Source organism: Etheostoma spectabile, chromosome 7 (genome assembly GCF_008692095.1).
Source record: "Etheostoma spectabile isolate EspeVRDwgs_2016 chromosome 7, UIUC_Espe_1.0, whole genome shotgun sequence".
In the NCBI taxonomy this organism is placed as follows: Eukaryota; Metazoa; Chordata; class Actinopteri; order Perciformes; family Percidae; genus Etheostoma; species Etheostoma spectabile.
Window position 1 is genome coordinate 22,461,518 of NC_045739.1, and position 7,995 is coordinate 22,469,512.

The 7,995-nt window shown below is 39.9% G+C and overlaps 1 protein-coding gene across 3 annotated transcripts in view; it reads right to left on the reverse strand.

Annotated features, from left to right (window-relative positions):
• plagl2 (pleiomorphic adenoma gene-like 2) overlaps positions 1–7,943 on the reverse strand; it is a 46,622-nt gene extending 38,679 nt beyond the window's left edge. For 2 of the 3 annotated variants that reach the window (XR_004332867.1, XM_032522037.1), the window contains exon 1: positions 7,704–7,943. The gene's annotated coding sequence lies outside the window, so the exon portion shown is untranslated. Of the gene's footprint in view, positions 1–7,237; positions 7,348–7,703 lie in introns of those variants that run through there. The other variant, XM_032522036.1, reaches the window with a different exon arrangement.
• Positions 7,944–7,995: the final 52 nt, after the last annotated feature.

Below are 7,995 nucleotides of genomic sequence, written 5' to 3' on the forward strand. Positions count from 1 at the left end.
CCCAGAGAATTTGGCCCACCCATGAGAGAGAGAGAAACATCATGGCGGTCCAACAAGCAAAGCATGGCAGTTGGTCAAGGCACGCCCCCACCCACCTCCACCTTGTGGGGACTACAGATGAAAAGAAGTTATCTTTACTAATTCTGGCATGTTTACATGGTGTTTTTTATACAACAATGTTCATAAATATGCGTGGTCCCTATCAAATAAACCAATAAAATAAAAATCCACTGAACCTAAGGGAACTCCACCATTGGAGAAAACCCAATTTAACACACCAAGCTATGATAGAGCATTGTATAAAACAGCTGATACATTGTTTTGATATTCAACACCGAGTTTCAGCACTGATACCAAAACAATACCTTTTGAATACTTTGCTTTCCTTATCCCTGAGGAATATAAACTTTTTTTTTCTACAAAACCCCTTTTTTCATTCAACAAAATAATCCCTGTATATCTCCGCCAGCAGCTTTTCTTGAATTAAATGCAGTCTTAAAATGGCAAAATTATGATAAAAGGCCGTACATATCTGACTAAATAATAAGTAAACAAAACTAGGGCTTACACACCCAACACACAAATTAGCCTCTCCTCTTCCCCATCCGCCCCCCTCAAAGTGCCCAGAATGACCAGCGGCTACCGCGTGAAACTCAAATATCACAAATAAATAAATCTTTCCCTGCTCGTCAAACGACACTAAACACACATGCGTGCAAACACGTACATGCGAGTACAAATACACAAACTGCACGGCACACACACACACACACACACACACACTTCTTCTTCTTCCTGTTCTCAGGCTCCCGTTTTGTTTCTCCGGCTTTTTGGAGAAAATAATAAATAGTACAATCTTACTGCAGCCCCCTCAGTGAACAACATCCATTATAGCATGAACCCGGTGTCCCCCATCTCCTCTGGACCCACACACCCACCCCATCCCTGCCTCTAGAAGGTGAAGAAGTACAAAGAGAGGGATCAGAGCTTTTCCGATTCTTCCCTGGTTATTAACTACCATTTGCACCCTCAGAGGGCTGTCCCTCCCATTAACCCAACTGATGCTCTTTTCTCATGGAAATCAGCCTGCTGTTGTTGCCGCCACCGCCGCCACCGTCACCGTCTCTGCTGCTGCCACTACCACCACTACCCGCGGAGGCGCAAGGAATTGTGTGTGTGTGTGTGGTGGTGGTGGTGGTGGTGGTGGTGGTGGGGGGGTTTTAGAGTAGAAGACCTCCCTCCAGCTCAAAAACAGCTCCCCCTCTCTCTCTCTCTATCTCTCTCCTTCTCTCTCTCTCTCTCTCTCTCTCTCTCTCTTGCAAACACACACAAGCTAACAACATGAGGTCAGGCACACGTGCACGCGCACATCTACCATCCAGCTCCTCACAAACAGGGGCATGTGAGCGAGCTCGCACAGGCAAACACATTCACTCAATCACAAAGGCAAACATGAACCGTGTTGCCTCCAACCGCAGGGGCATGGCAGTAATGCATGGCAATGCATGGGAGTTAATGAGAAGAAGCTGGCTCAATGGGCCCGGCAGAACATATCTGGGAGAGCAGAGCCGCTGAGAAAGCACCAATCATCAGGAGTCTGTGACTGGGGGAAAGAAAAGAAAAATCTAAAAATAGGACAAACTCTTTTTGTTTGAATTCTGGACATAATTACTAACAGATAAAGAAAAAAGATTGCATACTGTTAACCCTTCTGTTGTCTTCCGTTTGACCATGCACTTGCCGTCCTCCCCGGTCAAAACTAAAAACTTTTTCGTGAATTTTTGTCTCTTTTCTTGACACTTTTTTCCAAAAAATGTCAATGTTTTTGGAGCTTTTCTTGACGCTGCTTTTCACTAACGCCAACTTATTACCACTATTTTTACACTTATTTTATTAAATTTTCCATTTCCTTGTGGGAGTCATCCCAAAAGGATTAAAAAATCCTCCTATTAAATAGAAGTCTAAGTCTAAGTCTTTATTTTTGAAATGCATGGTCAATAAACTTTATTTGTAGGAAATTATACTTAATCCTAACTAAGCTAAAAAAAATTAGGAATTATTTAGACTAATATTAACCGTCTAAGAATGAAAGACGCACTTGGCTAGTCCAAGAACTCCTACTCAAGAAGCAATACTACAAAATATCATTTCAAACATTTTTCTGCTATAATTTATCCTATATTAACATTACTTTGTGAACCTAAAGACCCAAAACAATTCGTACAACACATCATAATTTAACTTTCAAAAAGCCAACATCAACGTTTCAGCTTTAGCGCCAAATGATCTCTTCACGCATTGCTCTGGGTCAGAGTTGGGCATCACTTACAGAAAGCTGAGTTTGGTCTGAACATGTTGTTGTTAAACACACAGGGATCAGTTATATGCAAATACCTTAAAAAGGTCAATTTATGGGGCGACCTCTAGCTCGCCCAGTAGGGCGTGCGCCCCTCGTAAGCTGAGTCCTTTACAGCGGTTCGAATCCGACCTGAGCGCCTTTGCTGTGTGTCATCCCCCATCTCTCTCCCACCTTTCCTCTCTATCCATTATGAAAAAAGGGGGGAAAAAAACCCACATAAATAATCTTAAAAAAAAGGTTAATTTAGGAAGATATGTGAAGATGCCCTTAGACCTCACAGGGTTGAAGGAAGGATGATCACAAACTGATTTATGTCAACGTTCAGTCAGGATAAAAAATTCAAATGCTAAAAAATGAATAAAACACCCAAAATTCAATGAAAGTAGAGATCCAATCTCGTGTTGTACTTGCGAAGCGCGTTGTATGGAATCATCCGTGTTATTATGGGGTAATTAGGTAGTTAAAAAGAAAGTCATATTTCTGGTATAGAAATTTCGAAAGTGGGTCAAATTTGATTGACCCTCCTGTTGTCCGCGGGTCAAGTTTGACCCGTTTCAAAATCATCTATATCAGAAACATTGGCTTCTACTTTCCCACATTTCCCCAAAAGAATAACGTGGAAGGTTCCCTACATCGCTCTTCACAAGTCCAAAAAACAACTGCATTGTGGTCTTTTAACACATCAAATCTGACATTACAAAAGAAAGAATGAAAATGTGTATATCTGTTGCTGTTATGTTGCTACTTCCATTGAGTTTTGAGTGTTTTAGTCATTTGAAAAAAATATGAAACTATTAAAAGCATTATAGCTAAACTTGGACATATCTGTGACTATCTATCAACATATATCCCTCTAATATCAGCCAAAATAATTCATAATTTCTGCTTTATTGACAGAAATAAATGGGTATAATTTCCTAGAAACAAGGTTTATTGACCATAAATTGCAAAAGAAACATGTATGAGTAGTGGTAATAACTTTTAGTGTTAGTGGCCTGTATACTGGTGGTAGTGGGGGGAAAAAGCATCAACAGTCAAAAAAAAAAAATAGAAAAAATACACAATATTTTGTGTATTTTGTCACAATATGGGACAACAACGTCAGCAAGGCTCCAAATCATCAAAAAAAAATAAAGCGTCAGATAAGTGTTCATTTCCTATTGGGACCCGAGAGGACAACAAGTGCATGGTGGGCGGGATGACAACACAAATAATGCATGATGCATCATAGGGCTGCACAATTCATCTCAATTGCATTAAAATCCCAATATGGACTAGAGCAATATCCACATCGCAGGGGGGTGCAATATTTGTAAATGGCAAAATATGTGTCAAACCATTCTGAACGAAGTTGTTTGGTACAGACCCTCGCAAAAAAAATCACACTATACTTAATTCAATTTTAATGTTAATCTCAATGAAATTGAGAATAATAATTAAAAAATGATCTTTCCCTCCAATATCGTGACTCATATCGCAATATCAGTCAAATTAGATATTTTCCTCATATGGTGCAGCCCAAGTACATATTATAATACACGTATTATCTATTTTCATTCATTATTAGCTGTGTTTTGCCCCACTTATGGCAACACACGGGTATGAATTCATTCTCTAACCATTCACAAATTCACCTCTGAGCTTTTGAGAGTGTGATGGAACTATTAAACACCAGTTCCACGGGCTGTGTGTGTCTGTGTGTCATCTAAGAACAGGTGCACCAGGATGCCAACAACCTTAATAGTTCCAACTGTTTTGAGAAATCCCCGGGGGAAATGAAATCTGTTAAAGCCCAAGGAGCGGATCCATCGCTAACAGGGTGGTTATAGTAAGAGGGAGCAAACATCAACACATGGGTCTCAACTTGCACGGAGAACTGGCAACAACAAAGCCATTGTCTCGTGACAAACTCACTTCCATTTCCTTATTATGTAGCTGGAGGCCTTGATGGAACATGCTTGTTTTCTAGAAGTGGGGGGGGGGAAACCCACCTCCATCTGCAACTTTAACATGCATCTTTTTTTCTAACCTTTGTGTTTTCTCGTGAAAAAAAAAGATCTTACAAAAAATGTCATCCCCTTTCGTTACTTTCCGCTTTAAAAGTAACTGCTGCGAGTGTGATTCTGCTGTGACTTTAGTGTAAGCTGATCCTGGGTTTTGTATTTTTTTAAGATGACTTCTGGGCGTTTTAGGCCTTTATTTAATAAGACAGCTGAAGACTTGTCAATTTGAAATGAAAACTTATTTTTCAACATTTTGGTCTTCTTTTTGTCGCTTTTCCCGACGTTTTTGAAGCCCTTTTTTTGTCACGTCTTCCAATGTTTTAGTTGATTTTTTTCCCACAGTGTCTTTTACCAGTTTTTGTTGTTTTATCGTTCCCTATTTTTGAAGCTTTTTCTGACATTTTTCTCACAGTTTTCAACGTTCTTTTAAAAAAAGAAATTCACAAAAGAAAAATCCAAATTCAATGACAGTCGTCAACTGATCATTTCTTTTACTTGTGAACAGCGTTGAATGGAACCAGCCACATTATTTCCTCTGACACTTTCATTCAAAAAGAAAATCCAACTTTATGAAACATTTTCCAAAGGACAACCGGAGGGTTGATTTTTGACTATGTTAACGTTTTATTGATTAGTTGTTGTAAAACTGTCAGAAATTTGTGAAAAATGTCAACGTCACCAGATGTCTCGCTTCGTCCACAACTCAAAGAGATTCCATCAGTGTAGAAGCTAAAAGAAATCCTCACACTGAAGAAGCTGGAGTCGGAGAATTTTAACTTTTCATTCTTAAAAAAAAAATCACCCCAAAATGATTAATCGATTATCAAAATAGTTAGCCATTAAATCAATAGTTGACAACTAATCGATTCATCTTCGCAGCTCTAATATTCATGTATTTCATTTCATGTTGCAGCCATGTAATAAACTGTCTTTTTACCGCAAGTATAACACTAAATCACTGACTGCATCGTATTCTTTCATTATTATTTTAAATCTTCTAAACAAATCAGGGTTATTACCGTAAATCACGTCATCCAAACGTGATTTTCTTTACATTCTGCACTTAAAATCTTCTAAAATTATCTTAAATGACTTGAATGACGCTTAATATTGATGTTGGGAGGGTATATTTGAGCCATGAGAAGGCCCGATTGGTCGATTAATCAATCAGCCAAACCACAGGAAATTAAATCTGCAACTCGTTTGAAAAGCCAATATTTCTTTCAGCCGTTTTTCAGGCCAAAGTACCAAACAACCCCTACAGTTCTAGCTCGTTTTTCTTTGTCTTATGTATATAGTAAATCCATAATGTTTTGTTTTGTGGCCATGTGAAGGCCTCAACTTGGACTTAACCCTTGTGTCGTCCTCCCAGGTCAAAACTGAAAATCGAGGATTTTTTTACACTTTTTTTTGACGCGTTTGAGATTCTTTTTTATCACTTTTTGGCCCTTTTTTCTCGACATTTTCTTCATTTTTGTAACACTACCGTCAGTATACTGTACGCATCAATAACACCAATTTATCCCCACTAGTTTTACACTATTTTCTTTTTCAAATTAATGGTCTAGAAACATCATTTATATGAAATTTTATCCTTTTTTTTGTCTTTTGTCAAAGTTTTTTTTGGGGGGGGGAATAAAACTCCCAAATTTAATAAAGTAGTGAACTGATCCTTCCTTCATTTATATGGAACCATCCATGTAATATTTGGACAATTTGGATGAAAGAATCCCAAATTTCTGATGTAGAAACTTTTAAAAACAAACGGGGCAAATTTGAACCCCAGGACAACAGGAGGGTTAAGGAAAATGTATTCTTCACTTCTTATGGGAGATTTAATAGGACTCAATGATAAATCAAGGAAATATTTGGCAGTTTAAATAATCATTGGCCCTAGTTGAGTCTCCCCTGTTTGACTGTGAAGATCTACATACACATAGTAGTATGTACAGTATGTAATAGTAACTCCTGCACAGCCACAGGATGTCTGCTTATAAGCTTAGAGCAGATGAAATGAAAAAAAACATCTAAATACCACAAAGGGCATCTCCATGTTCAACGGGAAAAGAAAACAACAGTCATCTTGAAAATAAATGATAAATTGTTACTGAAGTGACAATAACGCCTTAATTGCACAGGGATAAGAGGATGCAACAACAGCACAACGCAATGCACTCTTTAAAAACTACAGGAGCAGTGTTGTCTGCTGCAGGATATTAGGAACTTTGTGTTCCTTCAACAACAGTTTTACCTCAACATGTAAACAGAAAATGAATTAAAAAAAAGGGGAAGAGTAGGCCTAGAAGCCTGCAGGAAAGTCAGCTATCAATAACAAGTGCATAAATGGAACCCCCACGTTGTGACCCCCCCCACCCCCCAACCCCCTCTTTTGGGTTGGTTGGGGTCTTGGTTATTTACCCGCTTCCAAGGAAAAGCACACTCGCACACGCACACACACACACACACACATACATGCAGGCCAGAGGGAAGAAACACAAAAACATCCGATCAGCGACAAACATGACACAAGTCATGTAGATAACCTCGTGGAGGGGCCACAGCTACATTCAGTCAGCAACAATGGCTTCAAAGTGTTTAAGGGACGCGGAATATCACACACACAAGTCCTCATGTGGGGAATGTATAACAGCATGTTGCACACACACACACACACACACACACACACACACACACACACACAGAAAACAGCTTCCACATTTCTGCAACTTTTTTTTTTAAATCAGACTTTTTTTTTTTTTTTTTCTTACCTCTCGCAAACTATACAACACACGCCACGGTGCGTGCGCACTATCTCTCCTCTGCAGTGGCATGCCACACTTGATAAATGTTCGGAAATTGCTTTTTAAAAACTCACCAGATCGGCGAAAACATGCAGAGGAGGAACATCAGACGTCAACAGCCCTGGGCCGCTGGACAAAGTGCAACCGTGTTAAACAACTCCACTGATTCGCATTTTGTTACAGCATAGCATATTTAAGCATATAGACCCCCCCCCCCCCACCACCCCCAACACCGAAAAACAAAAAAACAAAAAACTCGAGACAACCAATTGATTAAAAATTAAATAGCCCGGATCCGTCCATGCTGCCACCAACAACAACAAAAAATAAAAAAGCGAAATCACGCAAGGTCCGATTACGCGATACTAACAACACATTCATCTAACAAATCAAGTGTCGCGCACGTCGATGTGTCAGTCAGCGAGAGTGGGTACAAAGTGTGTAAAGTTGTTTTCAAAAGGGACACCCATGCACACATCGGGACGTGCAGCCGCATTATGAGGTCTCAGTAGAAGAAGGAAAAAGGAGCAGTTTACCCACCAAAAAGTTTCCAGCACCGCATTAGTCAGTTTCACATGGAGCCCCGCCGGTAACCTTCCATCTCGGACCGGACCGGACCCGACACCCGCCGCGGGAGAACCCACGCCAACGCTCCGCGACTTTTTCTCCTCGCGATCTGTGCTTTTGGGATTTTTTTCCGATTTTTTTCCGATAATTTTTCTATATTCGGGGCCTGAGAGTGTGTCTGGCTCCCCTCAGGCTGCAGCGGAGTTATGGGGCGGTAAGCATTGTGGGAGTGTGACGTCAGGCCACTTTCACAAACTTTTTTTTT